The sequence below is a fragment of the Canis lupus genome, chromosome X (assembly GCF_011100685.1).
Source record: "Canis lupus familiaris isolate Mischka breed German Shepherd chromosome X, alternate assembly UU_Cfam_GSD_1.0, whole genome shotgun sequence".
Taxonomy (NCBI): Eukaryota; Metazoa; Chordata; class Mammalia; order Carnivora; family Canidae; genus Canis; species Canis lupus.
In genome coordinates, this window is record NC_049260.1 from 68,347,427 (window position 1) to 68,369,397 (window position 21,971).

The 21,971-nt window shown below is 39.5% G+C and overlaps 1 pseudogene; it reads left to right on the top strand.

Moving 5' to 3' along the window:
• The first annotated feature begins 280 nt into the window (after positions 1–280).
• Positions 281–637, top strand: LOC111094740 (annotated as a pseudogene).
• The last annotated feature ends 21,334 nt before the right edge of the window (positions 638–21,971 follow it).

The window sequence follows — 21,971 nt, forward strand, 5'->3', positions numbered from 1 at the left end:
GGCCTACCTGCTGGCTCTGCTCAAATTTGTGGCTGCCCTTGAGTCAACCTTTCTGATGTATGAGTGATATACTGCAGTGGGTATCAGGGTGAGGGACAGTAATATTTGATCCTGCAGCCCCAACTATCAACAACAAAAAGTGTGCTGGAGCTGGTCAGGGGTTACATGGTTGGCACTGGGCTGTGGATTTGCCTTGCTGCCACCTGGCTTTGCCACTGATGCCACCATCACTGGCCCTCAGAGCCCCTTCCAGCGCACTCTGCTGATTGGCAGGGAGAAGATGTCTTACAAACCATATTTGACAATGAACATGCCTGCCTTCTCCCTCAATACTGCTGGCAGTGTCCACTTGCCCTGTGCCAGTATGGCAGCATCCTCACAATACTACTAGCTGCTGAGTGACTACAGGCCATCCATCATCTCCGGTCTACATCCAGGGAAGTGGGAACAGCCATGCACCCCAAGGAAAATATACTAAACTATTGGCCATCATGGAGGAGTTGGAGAAAGATTAGACCCACCTATGTGGGAAACAAGAGAGTGCCATGGAGAGACTAAAATGAGGCATCACATCATTTACACCAGAAAACTGGTTCCAGAGTACTTGGTTGAAATAGAGCAGAATGCCAGATCCTAGCTGCCTGTTAGTGTGGGAGGTTTTCCATCTCCTTCCAAGATGAGAAATTACAGCTCATCTCCCATGTTCCAATGAAACTCTTGTTTTCAAAAAGGTAACAGTTTGGTTTCCCCTTCCCATGTTCCTCCCGTGGTTCATGAGACTCTGAGGTTGAGAAATATATTTGAAGTTGATTAGGATTTCACATTTTAAATAGCTATGAACCGCCCAGGTTTTGTTTTTGTTTTTTTTTTCTTTTTAAAGATTTTATTTATTTATTCATAGAGACACACACACAGAGAGAGGCAGAGACACAGGCAGAGGGAGAAGCAGGCTCCATGCAGAGAGCCTGACGTGAGACTCGATCCAGGGTCTCCAGGATCACACCCTGGGCTGCAGGCAGCACTAAACCGCTGCGCCACCGGGGCTGCCCCAGGTTTTGTCTTTTTAAGTATTGATTTAAAAGGTGTACCTAAAAGATATCTATCTCACAGCAAAGATACCAGTGTCTCACTTTCGTCATTTACTTTGAATACAGTTACATTACTCAGATTGTTTCTTGTTCCTTTTCATAAGTTAATACAACTCTGGGAATTTTGTTTTTAGTTTATACATTTGCTACATGTGGATTCCACTTAATGGAATATATTTTGTGCTTAAGCATTTGATTGCATGACTATACATGTTTTGAGATCAGTATAAAAAATGCACACACTATTAATACAGAAGAAAAAGCAACCTAACAAACCTAACCTAACAAGAACCCCCACCCCCCAAAAAATATTCCTACAAAGATTATAATTGGATTTCAGTTTTGCCTTTCCTGTAAATTGATCCAAACATCTGGAAGAAAATGGACTAATATTGTTTGCATCTTTGTTTATGTTTATTACTTGAAGTAATAGAACTTATTTTCATTAAAAAAAAAAAAAAACAGTGTTGAGAGTGGACATCCCTGTATTGTTCCTGATGGTAGAGGAAAAACTTTCAGTGTTTCCCCATTGAGGATGATATTAGTTATGGGTTTTTCCTATATGGCCTTTATGAATGTAGAAGTATGTTCCCTCTATCCATACTTTGTTAAGGGTTTCTGTCAGGAATGGATGTTGTACTTTGTCAAATGCTGGTTTCTGTATTCATTGAAAGGATCATGTGGTTCTTATCCTTTCATTTATAAATGTGGTGTATCACATTGATTGATTTGAGAATAGTTAAGCATCCTTGCAACCCAGGAATAAATCCCACTTGATCATGGTGAATGATTCTTTTAATCTACTGTTGGATTAGATTTGCTGAAAATCTTTGCATCCATGTTCATCAGGGATATTAGCCTGTAATTCTCTTTTTTAGTGGAGTATTTGATTTTGGAATCAGGGTAATGCTAGCCTCATTGAAAGAATATGGGAGTTTTCCTTCTATCTTTTGGAACAGTTTGTGAGAATAGGTATTCCTATTATTCCCTTTATATGTTTGGTAGAATTCCTTTGGGAAGCCATCTGGCACTGGACTTATGTTCTGTTGGGAGATTTTTTGATTACTGATTCAATTCTTTGCTGGTTATTGGTTTGTTCAATTTTCTTTATTTTTCCTGTTTCAGTTATAGTAGTTTATACATCTCTAGAAATTTATCGTTTTATTCCAGATTATCCAATTTGTTGGCATATAAATTTTCATAATATTCTCTTAAAATTATATATCTGTGGTGCTGATTGTTATTTCCACTCTGTCATTTGTGATTTTATTTATGTAGGTTCTCTCTCTCTCTCTCTCTCTCTGGCTAGGGGTTTATCAGTTTTCTTAATTCTTTCAAAGAATCAGCTCTTGTTTCATTGATTTGTTCTGTTCTACTGGTTTTTTGTTGTTGTTGTTGTTGTTTACTACTATATCATTTATTTGTTCGGTACTCTATAATTTTTCTTCTGCTGGCTTTTTTTGTTCTATTTCTAGGTCCTTTAGGTATAAGGATAGGTTGTATATTTGAGATTTTTCTTGTTTCTTGAGATTGGCCTGTATTGCTATATACTTCCCTCATATGACTGCTTCTGTTGTATCCCAAAGTTTCTGAATGATTGTGTTTTCTTTCTTTTTTTTTAATTTCTTAATTTTCTGGTTAACTCATCCATTCTTTTTAGGATGTTCTTTAACCTCCATGTATCTGTGGTCCTCGCCAATTTTTCTTGTGGTTGACTTCAAGATTCATAGGTTGTGGACAGAAAAGCTGTATAGTAGAACTGAATCTTTTCATACTTCTTAAGGCCTGATTTGTGACCCAGTATGTGATCTATGCTGGAGAATATCCATGTGCACTTGAAAAGAATGTGTATTCTGCTGCTTTAAGATGAAATGCTGTTAATATATCTTTTAAGTCCATCTGGTCCAGTGTGTCATTGTTTCCTTGTTGATTTTCTGCTTAGATGATCTGTTCATTCCTGTAAGTGGAGAATTTATGGCCCCTACTATTATTGTATTATTATCAATGAATTCCTTTATGTTTGTTATAAGTTGTTTTATATATTTGGATGCTTCCAAGTTGGTAACATAAATATTTACAATTATTAGATCTTCTTGGATAGTCCCCTTTTGTTATGGTATAAGGACCTTCTTCATCTTTTGGTATAGTCTTTGTTTTATTTATTTTTTTTTAAATATTTTATTTATTTATTCATGATAGTCACAGAGAGAGAGAGGCAGAGACACAGGCAGAGGGAGAAGCAGGCTCCATGCACCGGGAGCCCGACGTGGGATTCGATCCCGGGTCTCCAGGATCGCGCCCTGGGCCAAAGGCAGGCGCCAAACCGCTGCGCCACCCAGGGATCCCTAGTCTTTGTTTTAAAATCTACTTTGTCGTATAGAAGTAGTGCTATTTCAGCTTTCTTTTGATGTCCATTTGCATGATAGATGGTTCTCCAACTCCTCACTTCCCATCTTCAGGTATCTTCAGGTCAAAAATGAGTCTCTTATAGGCAGCATATCAATGGATCTTATTTTTTAACCCTTCTGACACTCTATGTCCTTTGATTGGAGCGTTTAGTTCACTTACATTCAGAATAATTATTGACAGTATTCTTGGCTGCATAGTTTTTTCCACTCAGCACATTGAATGTATCATGCCGTTTTCTTCTGGATTGACTACTTTCTGTGGAGACATCTGCAGCTAGGCTTATGGGTCTTCCCTTGTAAGTTAAGGACTTCTTTTGTCTTGCTGTTTTTAGGATTTTTACTTTATCACTGTATTTTGAAATTTTAACTACAATATGTCTTGGTGTTGGTCTGCTTTTGTTGATTTTTAAAAGTTTTTTTATCTTTTTAAAAAAGACATATTTATTTATTTGACACACACACACACACAGAAAGCAATCACAAGCATGGGTAGCAGCAGGCAAAGGGAAAGGGAGAAGCAGGCTCCCAGCTGAGCAAGGAATCTGACGTGGGGCTTGATCCCAGGACCCTAGGATCATGACCTGACTGAAGACAGATGCTTAACTGGTTGAACCACCCAGGTGTCCTTGCTTTTGTTGATTTTGTTGGGAGACATAGTACCTTCTGGATCTGGATGTCTGTTTGTTTCCCCAAACTAGAGATGTTTTCAGCTATTATTTCCTCATATAAACTCTTTGCCCTATTTTCTCCCTCTTCTTCTTGGGCTCCTTTTATACAAATACTATTACATATAATGGAATCACTGAGTTCCCTGTGTCTAATCTCATGATCCATAATACCCCTTTCTCTCTTTTGTTCAGCTTCATTATTTTGTCTGCTATGTGACTTATTCATTCCTCTGCTTCTTCCAACCTTGTGGTCACTTCATCGAGTCAGTTTCAATTATCACTTGTCATGACCTTTTCTCATTCTTTCATTTGGGATGAATTCCTCCATCTTGACATTTTGCCTAGGTCTCTGTATTCTTCTTTGTGTTAGAAAAGCCTGTTATGTTTACTGTTTCTGAGAGTACAAGCTTTATGAGGAAGAGGTTATATAGTGTTTAAGACCTGGCCCTTCAAGGGAGTGTCTCTGTTGTGTTCTCTCTGCACTCTCCTGCTGTGTCTTGGCTTCTCTATCCCTCAAATGAATCATCTGCAAAGGCTCTCCTTGCATATACTGGGTGGTGTCTAGACCTTAGCCAGCATGTGGTGAGTTTTAATTAGGTATACTCTGATCTGCTTGTTAAATGAGACCTGATGCTACTTCCACTAATATTGAAGCCTTGCAGAACTCTATGGTGAGTACATGTGGTATATACAGGAGTTTCTGCTGATTTTCTAGGGAAGGGTCCCTTTGCACTGGTCCTTAGGCACACTTGCCTGAGAAAAACTGTACCAACAGATTGCAAGGGGGGGGGGGGGTCTTGGTATAAGCAGTTTAGGCAGCCAGTGTTGGCAGTGTGCTGTTTACTGAAGTTGGTTTATGCTGAGGGGTGAGGGAGGGAAATGGTGCCAGCCAGCTCCTTTGTTTCTACTGTTCTCAGAGAAGCATTCCTGGGAAAGTGAATAGTTTTCCCTAGTATGTCCTAGGCATTTTCAAATCACTGTTTTATGCTTTCTGCCTCTAGGTTGCTTGCCTGCCTGGAGCAGCCCAGTACACTCTGGCTCTAGCTCAGGCAAGGTTGCTGACTTTTAAAACTCCAAACTTTAGGGGCATGCTGTGGCAGACTTGTGTTGGTCTTCTAGGGGAGGGTCTCATTTCACTGGGATGGATGCAGCTTTGACTGAGAAGGATAGTTGCACCGGACTACAGGGGCATGGGATTTGCAGCAAAGCAGACTTAACAGTTAGTGTCTGTGTATCTCTGCAGCAGGTATCTCTGCACCTACGCTGATGGGTGTGGGAGGGAAATGACTCCTGCTACCTTTTTTTGTACCTGTAGGGGCATTTTATGAAAGCTATCTCTGATACATGTGTTCCAATAAGAGTGAACAGTTAGTTTCTGTCCCTGTGTCTTAGGAGATCCTCAGATGGTGCCATCTGTCCTGAGGTTGCTTGCTTGCGTTCTTTCCAGGAGTAGAGCTGCATTTTCAGATGTATCCCAGTCAAGCCTGCCAACCTATAAAATTTAGTGTTTGAGACCCACTGGTTGCAAAAATTCACAAAAATCAGTCCCTCTTTTTTTTTCCCAGCCAACGGCTTTGGGAAAGTGTTCTCCTTGTGTCTATCTCTATGAGTTCCACTCCCTCCTGCCTTTCTCCAAAACCAGGCTCCCTTCTACAGTACCAATAATCAGCTTCTCCCCCAAACCATGTCTCCACACTTCCTATTTACCTCGATGTGGCCATTTCTCTCACTCTAGTTGTGAAGTTTTTTCTGTCACTCTTCAGGTCAATTTCTTGGGTATTCAGAATATTTGATAGTTATCTGGTTGTGTTCCAGATATGAGAGGAGTGTAGGGTCCTCCTACTATACTACCATCTTAGCTCCTCCACAAATACTACTCAACCGAGTCTGTACCTTGACTAAAACCTAAGATACTTTAGGGCAGGTCCATGAGGTTCCTCCAATCCTGGACTCATAACACAGAAGGGCAATGTAACATAACAAATCTTTCTTGTGGGGGGAGGAGCAAGATGGCAGAAGAGTAGGGTCCCCAAATCACCTAACCCCACCAAATTACCTAGATAACCTTCAAATCATCCTGAAAATCTATGAATTCGGCCTGAGATCTAAAGAGAGAACAGCTTGAATGCTACAGTGAGAGAGAGTTCACACTTCTATCAAGGTAGGAAGACGGGGAAAAAGAAATAAAGAAACAAAGGCATCCAAGGGGGGAGGGGACCCGTGAGGAGCCGGGCTAAGGCCGGAGCGAGTGTCCCCAGGACAGGAGAGCCCCGTCCCGGAGACGCAGGAGCTGCACCGACCTTCCCGGGCGGAAAGGGGCTCGCAGGGAGTTGGAGCAGGACCCCAAGAAGGCAGGGATGCCCTCAGGCTTCCTGGGACACTAACAGACACCTGCGCCCCGTGGAGAGTGCACCGAGCTCCCTAAAGGGCTACAGCGCGCACACGGCTTGACTCGGAGCAGTTCGAGGGTCTCCGGCGGCGGCTCGCGGAGGCGGCTGCCCGGCAGGGAGCACGAATCCAACAGAGCAGACCCGGGAGCACGGGGCACTGAGGAAACATCCCAGATTCTGACCTCCCCCCGGGCAGGCAGAGGCCAGGAGGGGCACAGGACAGCAAGGACGCTCCTGCCCCAAGCTGAGCAGATCAGCGGCCCCGCCCCGGAGCCTCCAGGCCCTGCAGACGGAGAGCTCTGGAGTTACTGCGGGAGCTGACTCCAGGGCTCCACAGCTGGCCGACGCCACTGGGGTTGTTCCTCCTGCGGCCTCACGGGGTAAACAACCCCCACTGAGCCCTGCACCAGGCAGGGGGCAGAGCAGCTCCCCCAAGTGCTAACACCTGAAAATCAGCACAACAGGCCCCTCCCCAGAAGACCAGCTAGATGGACCAGTTCCAGGGGAAGTCAAGGGACTTAAAGTATACAGAATCAGAAGATACTCCCCTGGGTTTTTTTTTTCTTTTTGATTTCTGATTGCTTCCCCCAACCTATTTTTCTTTCTCTTTTTCTTCTCTTTTTTTTTCTTTTTTCTTCATTTTTTCTTTTCTCTTTTTCTCTTTTCTTTCCTTCTTTCTCTCCTTTCTTTTTCTCCTTTTCCCAATACAACTTGTTTTTGGCCACTCTGCACTGAGGAAAATGACTAGAAGGAAAAACTCACCTCAAAAGAAATAATCAGAAACAGTCCTCGCTCCCACAGAGTTACAAAATCTGGATTACAATTCAATGCCAGAAAGCCAATTCAGAAGCACTATTATAAAGCTACTGGTGGCTCTAGAAAAAAGCATAAAGGACTCAAGGGACTTCATGACTGCAGAATTTAGATCTAATCAGGCAGAAATTAAAAATCAATTCAATGAGATGAAATCCAAACTAGAAGTCCTAACGATGAGGGTTAACAAGGTGGAAGAACAGGTGAGGGACATAGAAGACAAGTTGATGGCAAAGAGGGAAACTGAGGAAAAAAGAGACAAACAATTAAAAGAACATGAGGATAGATTAAGGGAAATAAACAACAGCCTGAGGAAGAAAGACCTACGTTTAATTGGGGTTCCCGAGGGCGCCGAAAGGGACAGAGGGCCGGAATATGTATTTTAACAAATCATAGCTGAAAACTTTCCTAATCTGGGAAGGGAAACAGGCATTCAGATCCAGGAAATAGAGAGATCCCCCCCCCAAAAAAATCAATAAAAACCATTCAACACCTCGACATTTAATAGTGAAGCTTGCAAATTCCAAAGGTAAAGAGAAGATCCTTAAAGCAGCAAGAGACAAGAAATCCCTGACCTTTATGGGGAGGAGTATTAGGGTAACAGCAGACCTCTCCACAGAGACCTGGCAGGCCAGAAAGGGCTGGCAGGATATATTTAGGGTCCTAAATGAGAAGAACATGCAAACAAGAATACTTTATCCAGCAAGGCTCTCATTCAGAATAGAAGGAGAGATAAAGAGCTTCCAAGATAGGCAGGACCTGAAAGAAAATGTGACCTCCAAACCAGCTCTGCAAGAAATTTTAAGGGGGACTCTTAAAATTCCTCTTTAAGAAGAAGTCCAGTGGAACAATCCACAAAAAAAAAAGGACTGAATAGATATAAGGATGACACTAAACTCATATTTTTCAATAGTAACCCTGAACATGAACGGGCTTAATGACACCGTCAAAAGGCGCAGGGTTTCAGACTGGATAAAAAAAAGCAGGACCCATCTATTTGCTGTCTACAAGACACTCATTTTACACATAAGGACACCTACAGGCTGAAAATAATAGGTTGGATAGCCATGTACCATTCAAATGGTCCTCAAAAGAAACCAGGGGTAGCATATCCTTATATCAGATAAACTAAAATTTACCCCGAAGACAGTAGTGAGAGATGAAGAGGGACACTATATCAGAGGATCTATCCAACAAGAGGACTTAACAATCCTCAATATATATGCCCCGAATGTGGGAGCCTCAAAATATAACAATCAATTAATGACCCACGTTAAGATATACTTAGATAATACTACACTTATAGTTGGTGACTTCAATCTAGCGCTTTCTACACTCGATAGGTCTTCTAAATACAACATCTCCAAAGAAACGAGTGCTTTAAATGATAAACTGGACCAGATGGATTTCACAGATATCTACAGAACTTTACATCCAAACTCAACTGAATACACATTCTTCTCAAGTGCACATGGAACTTTCTCCAGAATAGACCACATACTGGGTCACAAATCGGGTCTGAACCCATACCAAAAGATTGGGATCGTCCCCTGCATATTCTCAGACCATAATGCCTTGAAATTAGAACTAAATCACAACAAGAAGTTTGGAAGAAAAAAAAAATGAAGTTTGGAAGGACTTCAAACACATGGCAGTTAAGGACCATCCTGCTAAAAGATGAAAGGGTCAACCAGGAAATTAAGGAAGAATTAAAAAGATTCATGGAAACTAATGAGAGTGAAGACACAACCATTCAAAATCTTTGGGATGCAGCAAAAGCAGTCCTAAGGGGGAAATACATCACAATACAAGCATCCATTCAAAAAGTGGAAAGAACTCAAATACAAAAGCTAACCTTACACATAAAGGAGCTAGAGAAAAAACACCAAATAGATCCTACACTCAGCAGAAGAAGAGAGTTAATAAAGATTTGAACAGAACTCAATGAAATCAAGACCAGAAGAACTGTGGAACAGATCAACAAAACCAGGAGTTGGTTCTTTGAAAGAATTAATAAGATAGATAAACCATTAGCCAGCCTTATTAAAAGAAGAGAGAGAGAACTCAAATTAATAAAATCATGAATGAGAAAGGAGAGATCACCACCAACACCAAGGAAATACAAATGATTTTAAAAACATATTATGAGCAGCTATATGCCAATAAATTAGGGAATCTAGAAGAAATGGATGTATTTTTGGAAAGCCACAAACTACCAAAACTGGAACAGGAAGAACTAGAAAACCTGAACAGGCTGATAACCAGGGAGGAAATTGAAGCAGTCATCAACAACCTCCCAAGACACAAAAATCCAGGGCCAGATGGCTTCCCAGGGGAATTCTATCAAACGTTTAAAGAAGAAACCATACCTATTCTCCTAAAGCTGTTTGGAAAGATAGAAAGAGATGGAGTACTTTCAAATTCGTTCTATGAGGCCAGCATCCCCTTAATTCCAAAACCAGACAAAGACCCCACCAAAAAGGAGAATTATAGACCAATATCCCTGGTGAACATGGATCGAAAAATTCTCAACAAGATACTAGCCAATAGGATCCAACAATAAATGAAGAAAATTATTCACCATGACCAAGTAGGATTTATTCCTGGGACACAAGGCTGGTTCAACATTCGTAAAACAATCAATGTGATTCATCATATCAGCAAGAGAAAAACCAAGAACCGTATGATCCTCTCATTAGATGCAGAGAAAGCATTTGACAATATACAGCATCCATACCTGATCAAAACTCTTCAGAGTGTAGGGATAGAGGGAACATTCCTCAACATCTTAAAAGCCATCTACAAAAAGCCCATAGCAAATATCATTCTCAATGGGGAAGCACTGGGAGCCTTTCCCCTAAGATCAGGAACAAGACATGGATGTCCACTCTCACCACTGCTATTCAACATAGTACTGGAAGTCCTAACCTCAGCAATCAGACAACAAAAAGACATTAAAGGCATTCGAATTGACAAAGAAGAAGTCAAACTCTCCCTCTTCGCCGATGACATGATACTCTACATAGAAAACCCAAAAGCCTCCACTCCAAGATTGCTAGAACTCATACAGCAATTTGGCAGCGTGGCAGGATACAAAATCAACGCCCAAAAATCAGTGGCATTTCTATACACTAACAATGAGACTGAAGAAAGAGAAATTAAGGAGTCAATCCCATTTACTATTGCACCCAAAAGCATAAGATACCTAGGAATAAACCTAACCAAAGAGGTAAAGGATCTATGCCCTAAAAACTATAGAACTCTTCTGAAAGAAATGGAGGAAGACACAAAGAGATGGAAAAATATTCCATGCTCATGGATTGGCAGTATAATATTGTGAAGATGTCAATGTTACCCAGGGCAATTTACACGTTTAATGCAATCCCTATCACAATACCATGGACTTTCTTCAGAGAGTTACAACAAATATTTCAAGATTTGTGTGGCATCAGAAAAGCCTGAATAGCCAGGGGAATTTTAAAAAAGAAAACGATAGCTGGGGGCATCACAATGTCAGATTTCAGGTTGTACTACAAAGCCGTGGTCATCAAGACAGTGTGGTACTGGCACAAAAACAGAGACATAGATCAATGGAACAGAGGAGAGAACCCAGAAGTGGACACTCAACTTTGTGGTCAACTAATATCCGATAAAGGAGGAAAGACTATCCATTGGATGAAAGACAGCCTCTTCAATAAATGGTGCAGGGAAAATTGGACATCCACATGCAGAAGAATGAAACTAGACCACTCTCTTTCACCATACACAAAGATAAACTCAAAATGGATGAAAGATCTAAATGTGAGACAAGATTCCATCAAAATCCTAGAAGAGAACACAGGCAACACCCTTTTTGAACTCAGCCACAGTAACTTCTTGCAAGACACATCCATGAAGGCAAACTAAACAAAAGCAAAAATGAACTATTGGGACTTCATCAAGATAAGGAGCTTTTGCACAGCAAAGGATACAGTTAACAAAACTAAAACACAACCTACAGAATGGGAGAAGATATTTGCAAATGATGTATCAGATAAAGGGCTAGTTTCCAAGATCTATGAAGAACTTCTTAAACTCAACACCAAAGAATCAAACAATCCAATCATGAAATGGGCAAAAGACATGAACAGAAATCTCACAGAAGAAGACATAGACATGGCCAACACGCTCATGAGAAAATGCTCTGCATCACTTGCCATCAGGGAAATACAAATCAAAACCACAATGAGATACCACCTCACACCAGTGAGAATGGGGAAAATTAACAAGGCAGGAAACAACAAATGTTGGAGAGGATGCGGAGAAAAGGGAACCCTCTTACACTGTTGGTGGGAATGTGAACTGGTGCAGCCACTCTGGAAAACTGTGTGGAGGTTCCTCAAAGAGTTAGAAATAGAACTGCCCTACGACACAGCAATTGCACTGTTGGGGATTTACCCCAAAGATACAGATGCAATGAAACGCTGGGACACCTGCACCCCAATGTTTATATCAGCAATGTCCACAATAGCCAAACTGTGGAAGGAGCCTCGGTGTCCATCGAAAGATGAATGGATAAAGAAGATGTGGCTTATGTATACAATGGAATATTGCTCAGCCATTAGAAATGACAAATACCCACCATTTGCTTCGACGTTGATGGAACTGGAGGGTATTATGCTGAGTGAAATAATTCAATTGGAGAAGGACAAACATTATATTTTTTCATTCATTTGTGGAATATAAATAATAGTGAAAGGAAATAGAAGGGAAGGGAGAAGAAATGGGTAGGAAATATCAGAAAGGGAGACAGAACATAAAGACTCCTAACTCTGGGAAACGAACTAGGGGTGGTGGAAGGGGAGGAGGGTGGGGGGTGGGGGTGAATGGGTGAGGGCACTGAGGGGGGCACTTGATGGGATGAACACTGTGTGTTATTCTGTATGTTGGCAAATTGAACACCAATAAAAAATAAATTTAGTATAAAAAATGAAAGAAAAAAAATAAATTCTTTATCAGATAAATAAAAATAAATAAATAAACAAATAAACAAACAAATAAATAAATAATAAATAAACAAATAAAATTCTTTATCAGGCATATTGCTTTTTTCCGTTTCCTTTAGTTCTTTTTCTCAAATTTTGTCTTGTTCTTTCTTTTGGAGCATATTCCTCTGTCTATCCATTTTGTTTGACTTTGTGTTTGTTTCTATAGATTAGGTAGAATAGCTACTTCTACTAAACTTAAAGGAATGGTCACATGTGTGGTTGTGTCCAATCATACTATGTGTGGTTGCTGACTTTTAATTGCTGGCTGGAACTATGCCTGGAGTAGCCTGGGGGTCCTGGGGCTTTCCAAACAGTGAATACACTGTCGGGACACTTAAAGGTGAAGTGGATGCAGGCGGGGGTGTCCTGGGTTCTTTGTATTGAGGACACCTTGGCAAAACAGCTAAAGCTGAAATGGGTGCAGTCAGGATACCTTGGGGCACTCTGTGTGAAAGACGCCCTGGTAGGAAGTCTGAAGCTGAAGCAAGGTGTGGGCTGAGAGGTCTCTGAGTTCTATGCACAGAGGGTGCCCTGAGAGGACATCTGAAACCAATGAGGGTGCAAGCCACTGGTACCCAGTACTCTACACACAGAGGTCACTTTGGCAGAATAGCTGAAGTGTATGTAAACCAGGATGTTTCAGGACTCTCCACACAGATGGTGCCCTGAAGGAGTAGTTGGAGCTGAGTTGGTGAACAGGCTGAGAGGTCCTGGGGTGCTCTAGGCAGGCAATGCTCCGGCAGGACAACCAAAGCTAAAATGGGCATAAACCAGTGTGGACCCTGGTGTTCTCTGTGCAAAATATGAAGTGGAAGGACAGCTGAAGCTGAATTGAGTGCAAGCAGGGGTGTCCCAAGGTGCTTAGCATGGAGGGTGCCCTAGAAGTATGGTTAGGACCAATGCAAGAACAGGCTGAGGTTTTGGGAGGTGCTCCAAGCAGTGGGCACTCTTGGAGGGCAGCTGAATCTATAGCAGATGCCACATGAGAGGTTTGGGAGCACTCTGCACCAGTTGTCTAGCAAGCCATCTAAAGTTGAAATGGTGTGGGCCTGGAACATTGTGGGTTGTTTTGCACATGTGTCACCTTGGTATGAAGGCTGGGGCTATAGTGAGCTCTAACCAGGGTTGTCCCAGTGTGCACTACCCTGTGGCTGCTTTGTTGGGACAGTTGGCATTGGTGTGGGCTAGGCCTCAGGATCACTGACACAATGGGACATAGTTAGGGCAACTAGATGGATTACTGGTGCCTTCAAGGAGGTAAGTAGAGCATGGACTATGTACATCGACCCTCCTTTATGCTGAAAGTTCTCTAGTAGCACCACAGCCATTTGGTAGAGTTCTAGGTCTGGCTTTTTAAAATTTTGTTTATTTATTCATGAGAACACACAAAGAGAGGCAGAGACATAGGCAGAGGGAGAAGCAGGATCCCTGTGGGGATCCTGATTGAGACTTGACCCCAGTGTCATGACCTGAACCAAAGGCAGATCTCAACCACTGAGCCAGCCAGTTGCCCTTCTGTTTTATTTTAAAGATTTTATTTATTAGAGAGAGAGAGAGTGCGTGCACACAGGGAGAGGGGGTAGAGTCAGAGGGAGAGAGAGAAGCAGACTCCCCACTGAGCTGTGAGCCAATGAGGGGGTCATCCCAAGACCTTAGAATCATGACTGAGCTGAAGAAAAACGCTTAACCAACTGAGCCACTCAGATGCTCCTAGGTCTGGCTCTTTTACATGGCTGTTGCTCTTTTAAGCCATGGCTTTTTAAAGAAAGAAAGAAAAAATTAAAAAGAAAAACATAGAAAAAATAAAACAACAACAAAAACAAAAGATGGAAAGCTAAGATTGCAGCTTGTTGATAAAATTTTCCGGAATGATTTTAGATTGCCAAGTGTTTAAAACATAATAGTGTTCTATATACCCTTCCCTCAACTTCCCTTTACTTAATATCTTAAAAAAACAGAGTCTTATTTATCAAAACTAATAGCTTACCTTTAGTACACGAATATTAGCTAAACTATAGACTTTATTATGATATCATTAGTTTAGTTTAGTTTAGTTTTTTACTAATATTTCAGGAGATGGAGTGAACTGAGATGGCAGCATAGTAAGGGGACCCTAGGCTTGCCTCGGCCATCAAATACAGCTAGATGACTATCAAATCATTCTGAATACCCAAGAAATTGCCCTGAGGACTTACAGACCAAACTGCACAACTGGAGGGAGAGAAAGGACCACATTAATGAAGGTAGAAAGTGCAGAGACATGGTTTTGGGAGAGAAACAGATCACAGGTGCTGCAGAGGGGAGAGAGCCCTGGTTGTGGAGAAAGGTGAGAGAGAGAGAGAGAGAGAGAGAGAGAGGGAAGTGCACAAGGATGTGCACAAGAACACTTCCCCAAAGCCATTGGCTGGCAGAACAAGAGGGGCTGATTTTCATGAGTTTTTGCAATAAGCAGGGCTCAAAGAATGCAGTTTTAAATGCCAATAGGTTTGGCTGGGATAGAGCCCTGAGGTTGCTGCCCTATTTATGGAGTGAGGGCAGGAAAGCACCCTGGGAGGTGGGGAGGAGGCAGACAATGGCATCTAATGATTGTCTAAGGCACAAGGACAGTGACTGTTCACTCTTCTTGTAGCACATTTATGAAAGGTGTTATTCACAGAGATGCCTCTTGAGAGACAAAAGAGCCTTTGGGCACCAAATCCTCCCCGCCCCCATCCCTCAGCATATGTGCAAAGACAGCTGCTGAATGTGTATAACGTAGACAATGGCTGTTTAGTCTACTTTACTCCGAATTCCATGCCCCTATACTCTTGCACATTTGCCTTTTTGGGTCAAACCTGCATCAGTCTCAGTACAGTGAGACCCTCCCTCAGAAGACCAGTACAGGTCCTGCTACACCAGTACCTAAAGTTAAAAACTGTCCAGGAGAAGCTGGCTGCACAAGGGCTAAGGGATCCATGGGGTTTCAGTGAAGCTTAGAAATACATGGGTGGTTTTGCAAACAATGTCTCCTTTCTTGGTACATTATTAAAAGGATACAAATGGGTATTTACTATATTAGTGGTAGCTGTGGGGACTAAATATTATCTGGAGTCCCAGAATAAAGATCACTGAAGAAAGCATCACTGAAGAAAGTACCTGGAAGTATCATAAAATTTTTCACTCTCTTATAAAAAAATAGATTTCTTCAATATAGCCTACTCATCTGTGTGTTTTTCCCTTAAGGAATACTAGTAAGATTTAATAAAATAAGAATACATGTAAAAAATGCCCAACCTAACCTTATTTCTTAGGTCCCATAACTAATAATTTGGTCAATAGAAGAATCATGTAATGCCTGATGAATATGTCAACTCACTCAACATATGCAACTCAAATGAACTCCTCATCTAGCTTCTCCAAACCTATTACCATTTTGTGTCACTTTCTTGGTAAAAGGTAGATTTCTTCTAGTTGACCAGTTTAGAAATGTAAAATTCAATCAAGATCAGTGCTTCTCCAACTTTTTGGTCTCAGGACCCTTTTATACTCTTCGGGAATATTGATGACCCTCTGTGAAGGGGGATAATAATTTTTCTCTCTACAATTATAGATTATTGGCTGAGACTCTCCTGTAATAAAAAGTATAATAGGAGAAAAATTAATTTCAAACTTATGAGGTCCTCTAAAAATGTGAGATCAAGGGTAGCCCCGGTGGCACAGTGGTTTAGCACCGCCTGCAGCCCAGGGTGTGATGCTGGAGACCTGGGATCCAGTCCCACCTCGGGCTCCCTGCATGGAGCCTGCTTCTCCCTCTGTCTGTGTCTCTGCCTCTCTCTCTCTCTGTCTCTCATGAATAAATAAATAAAATCTTTAAACAAATGTGAGATCAAAAGGCAGCCAGACAATTGAGACTTATACGCCATCCTAAGAAAAGAGATAGCTAAGGAAAGAGATAGGGGTCTGGCACATCAAAGGGGGGAAGGCAATTCACAGGAAGAGTAGGAAATGTTTGGTAGACAAAATGTTCCTCTTTCATTCAGAAAGATTTAACAGACCTAAAAAAAATTATCTCTTGTAATAGCTCTCTTCCTAATACAGACCTCCTTTTCTAATTTCTTTTTGGCAGTCAAGGGGGAGGTACATTTTTTTAATTCTGTTGGGTACTGATTGCCTTCAGTTCCACATATCAAAGTGGCATATTTTATGGTGTACATTTTGCTACATTTCAGCCACAAACAGATTTTATTTAAGTGGTTCATATGTATTAATATTCACATATTAAAATTCAAACAAGACATTTCAAAACCATTATAAAATAATAATAAACACATTAAATGTTAACCTATGTTTTCAAAAATAAGGTTCTTTTAATTGAAATTTTAAGTTGAAGTTTAAGATATATTTGAGAGAAATGGTATTTACTATATGCTTTCAAATCTATTTTACAGCTTAATGAAAACAGTGGGATTCTCATATATGCTTCTGTGTCTAAGGGGTATTCTTCCCACCTATTATTATATTGTAGTTATCAGATAAGAAAGATGGACCCTTCAAAACTATGCCCATTGACAGAGGAAACAGATGACCATAATTTTTCCTAGACTGTATTAAAAATAATCAGCTGAAGGCCAATATTCAGAGGCAGATAGGCTTTTCCTCCTAAGAAGAATCAATCCAAGGTTAAATTGCACACTTAGAAGTCCTTTGTTGGATTTGTTTAGCTAGTATCTTGTTGAGAATTTCTGCATCCATGTTCATCAGGGATATTGGCCTGTAATTTTCTGTTTCAGTGAGGTCTTTGGTTTTGGGATTGAGGTAATGCTGGCCTCATAGAATGCTGGCCTCATTGAATGAATCATAGAATTTTCCTTCCATTTCTATTTTACGAAAAAGTTTCAGAAGAATAGGTATTAATTCTTTAAATGTTTGGAGGGGGCAGCCCCGGTGGCGCAGTGGTTTAGCACCACCTGCAACCCAGGGCGTGATCCTGGAGACCTGGAATTGAGTCCCACGTCGGGCTCCCTGCGTGGTGCCTGCTTCTCCCTCTGCCTGTGTCTCTGCCTCTCTCTCTAGCTGTGTCTCTATGAATGAATAAATAAAATCTTTAAAAAAAAAAAATATTTGGAGGAATTCCCCTGGGAAGCCATTCAGCCCTGGACTCTTGTTTGTTCAGAAGTTTTTGATGATTGATCCAATTTATTTGCTGGTTATGAGTGTGTACAGATTTTCTATTCCTGATTCAGTTTTGGTAGTTTATATGTTTCTAGGAATTCATCCATTTCTTCCAGATTGCCTATTTTGTTAGCATATAATTGCTCATAATATTCTCTTATAATTATTCATAGTTCTGTGGTGTTGGTTGTGATTTCTCCTCTGTATTTCATGGTTTTGTAATGAGCACTGGGTGTTATAGGCAAGTGATGAATCACTAAAGTCTACCCCTGAAACTAATACTACACTATATGTTAATGAACTTGAATTTAAACAAAATATTGAAAGAGAAAAAAAGAGAAGACATTTGTTAAAATGCTTTATATAGACTTTACAAAGGAATATTGCATCAAAACCTGAAAATATTGCTGTTTGTTCCAACTAAAAACTGACAAAATATTTGAAATATTTTTAAGTAGGTCTGTAGTGGAAAATTTACCATATTATAAGCTGATATTCAGGGACAGGCATTATTTTAGGCCTTCTGCCCTAAGCTACAATAAAGCTATGTGACCAGATGGAAGGAAGCAAATTGAAGATAATGTAGTTAGATGAGAAGATGAATTTATAATATCACTTAAGTTGCAAATTGATTTATTTGAGTATAGTCGATACACATTGTTACATTAGTTTCAGGTGTACCACATAGTGACTCAACATCTCTATATGCTATGTTGTGCTCTGCCCAATTGTAATTACTATCTGACACTATACAACACTGTTGCAATTATTGACTATATTCCCTCTGTTGAACTTTTGATTCCCATGACTTATTCATTCCATAACTGGAAACCTGTATCTATCACTCACCTTCACTCATTTTGCACATCCTCCGTCCCCTTCCCTCTGGAAACCATGTTTGTTCTCTATATTTATATGTCTGATTCAACTTTTTGTTAATTTTTTGTTTTTTTTTTGAGTGAAATCATATGGCATTTGTTTTTCTCAGTCTGACTTATTTAAGTTACCATAAAACTGTCTAGATCCTTCTGTGTTGTCACTAATGGCAAGATCTCATCTTTTTAATGACAACATAATATTCCATTACTTTTTATTTATCCATTCATCTATTGATGCATACTTAGATTACTTCTATATTTTGGCTATTATAAATAAAGCTGAAATAAACATAAGGGTGCATGTAACTTTTTGAATTAATGTATTTTGTTTTCTTTGGGTAAATGCTCAGTAGTAGAATTTTTTAATCATATGGTGCTTCTATTGCTATTTTTTTTGAGGAATCACCATAATGTTCTCCTTAGTGGTTGCATAAATTTGAATTCCCATTAACAGCGTATAAGAGTTCCTTTTTCTCCACATCCTTGCCAACACTTGTAATTTATAGGTTTCTTTTTTATTTTAGCCATTTTGACAAGTATAAGGTGATATCTCATTATAGTTTTGTTTCACATTACCCTTAAGATTAATGATGTTGAAGATCTTTTCACATCTCTGCCATCTGTATGACTTCTTTGGAAAAAACTTTATTCACATCCACTGCTGATTTTTTTTTTAATTGAGATGTTTGTTATTAGATGTTGAGTTGTATAAGCTCATTATATATATTTTAATATTAACCTCTCATTGGATATGTCATTTGCAAATATCAACTCCCATTCTGTAGGTTGTCTTTTGTTTTGTTGATGGTTTCCTCTGCTATACAAAATCATTTTATTTTGATGTAGTCCCAAATGATTATTTGTGTTTTGTTTCCCTTGCTTTAGAAGATATATCTAGAAAAATGTTCCTAAGACAGATACCAAAGAGAATATTACTTTTGTTTTCTTCTAAGATTTTTATGGTTTCAGGGCTTACACTTAGGTCTTCAATCCATTTTGAATGAATTTTTGTGAATAGTGTAATAAAGTGTTCCAGTTTCATTACTTTTCATGTGTCTGTCCAATTTTTTCAGCACCATTTGTTGAAGACAGCATCCTTCCCAATTGTATATTCTTGTCTCCTTTGTGATAATTGACCATAGAAGCACGAGTTTATACCTCAGCTCTCTATTCTGTTCCACTGATCTATTTGTCTGTTTTTTTTTGTTCCAATACCATGCTATTTTGATTACTACAGCTTTGTAGTGTATCTTGAAATCTGGAATTGTGATACCTCTAGCTTTGTTCTTCTTTCTTCTTTTTTAAAATAAATTTTTATTTATTTATGATAGTCACAGAGAGAGAGAGAGGCAGAGACACAGGCAGAGGGAGAAGCAGGCTCCATGCACCGGAAGCCCAACATGGGATTCGATCCCTGGTCTTCAGGATCGCGCCCTGGGCCAAAGGCAGGCGCCAAACCGCTGTGCCACTCAGGGATCCCTTTGTTCTTCTTTCTTAAAATTGCTTTGTCTATATAGGTTCTTTGTTATTTCATACAATTTTTAGTATTATTTGTTTTAGTTTTTGTCCCTGCTGGTGGTATTTTGATAGGAACTTCATTGAATCTGTATATTTCTTCGGGTAGTATGGATATTTTAACCATATTTGTTCTTCCAGTCTATGAGAAAGGAATATGTTTCCATTTGTTTGTGTCATCTTTAATGTATACACGTGAGACATTGAATTAACTAATGTCTTTCATTAATGTTTTATACTTTTCATAGTACTGGTCTTTCACCTCTTTGGTAAAGTTTATTCTTAAGTGTTTTTCTCTATTTGGTACAAAAGTAAATCACTGTTTCCTTAATTTCTCTTTCTGCTATTTTATTATTAGTGTATAGAAATGTTACTGATTTCTGGGTATTGATTGTGTCTCTTGCAAACTTACTGAATTAATTTATTACTTATAATTGTGTTTGGTGGTGTCTTTAGAGTTTTCCAAATATAGTATCATGTCATTCACAAATGGTGACAGTTTAACTTCTTCCTTACCAATATGGATGCCTCTTATTTCTTTTTCTTATTTGATTTCTATGGCTTGGACTTCCAGTACTATGTGGAATATGAGTGATGAGAGTTTATATTTTTAACTTTTTCCTGATCTTAGAGGAAAATATCTCACTTTTTCACCATTGAGCAAGGGCATTTAATATATGGCCCATTTAGCTATGGGCATTTAATATATGGCCTTTATTATACTAAGGTACGTTCACTCTTAACCTACTTTGTTGAGTCTTTATCATGAGCAAATATTGAATTTTGTCAATTATTTTTTCTGAGACTGGTGAAATGACCATATAATTTTCTATGATCATATGATTTTTATCCTTCATTTTACTTATGTAGTGTATCTTGCAAACCTGCTCCTTAAGGGATTTAAAAACATTGTCTTCCTCTTACAAATGTTTGAAAAATTAGAAATCCAGCCCCCAAATAAGTAAAAATCAACCTGTTCTTTTAACTAATCCCAAAACCTTCCCTCACATATCAAAAAGCTTGCACATATTGTCCTTAAGAAACCAAAGTCCTTCTTGGAGCAACCTGGATACTTTCTCTGTGACTTTATGATGTACATTTTCTTTCTTTCTTTCTTTCTTCCTTTCTTTCTTTCTTTCTTTCTTTCTCTTTCTTCTTTCTTTCTTTCTTTCTTTCTCTTTCTTTTCTTTCTTCTTTCTCTTTCTTCTTTCTTTCTTTCTTTTCTTTCTTTTTCTTTCTTCTTTTTTATGTAGATCTTCTACCCTTATTTTCTCAAGAACCTGAGAGCCATTCTTCAAAAATCTACATTGTAAGGAGAGGTTTGTCATCAAAAAGAAAGAAATGAAAGAGGAAATATTTGGAAATTTGGAGTATTAAAAATCTCCACAAATATTAGTATTTATAAGATCTCTGTGCATTTATGTATGTCTATAATGGATATGATATGTTTCTACTTCAAGATGGTATTGCCAAGGGATGCCTGAGTGGCTCAGCGATTGAGCATCTGCCTTTGGCTCAGGGCATGATCCAAGAGTGCCAGGATCAAGTCCAATATCAGGCTCCCTGCATGGGACCTGCTTATGTCACTGCCTCTCTCTGTGTGTCTCTCATGAATAAATAAATAAAATCTTAAAAAATAGTACTGCCAAAATTAAATTTTTAAAAAGCTGTATTTAATTGGCATAAGTTAAGTGCTTATAAATTAAGCATTTCTAGATTTCAGAAATATAAAAATTTAAGCCAAATGTTTTTCAATTGAAATGGTGCTGGGAAAATTGGACATCCATATGCAGAAGAATGAAACTAGACCACTCTCTTACACCATACACAAAGATAAACTCAAAATGGATGAAATATCTAAATGTGAGACAAGAATCCATCAAAATCCTAGAGGAGAACCCAGGCAACACCCTTCTTGAACTTGGCCACAGCAACTTCCAGCAAGATACATCCATGAAAGCAAGAGAAACAAAAGCAAAAATGAATTATTGGGACTTCATCAAGATAAAAAGCTTCTGCACAGCAAAAGAAAC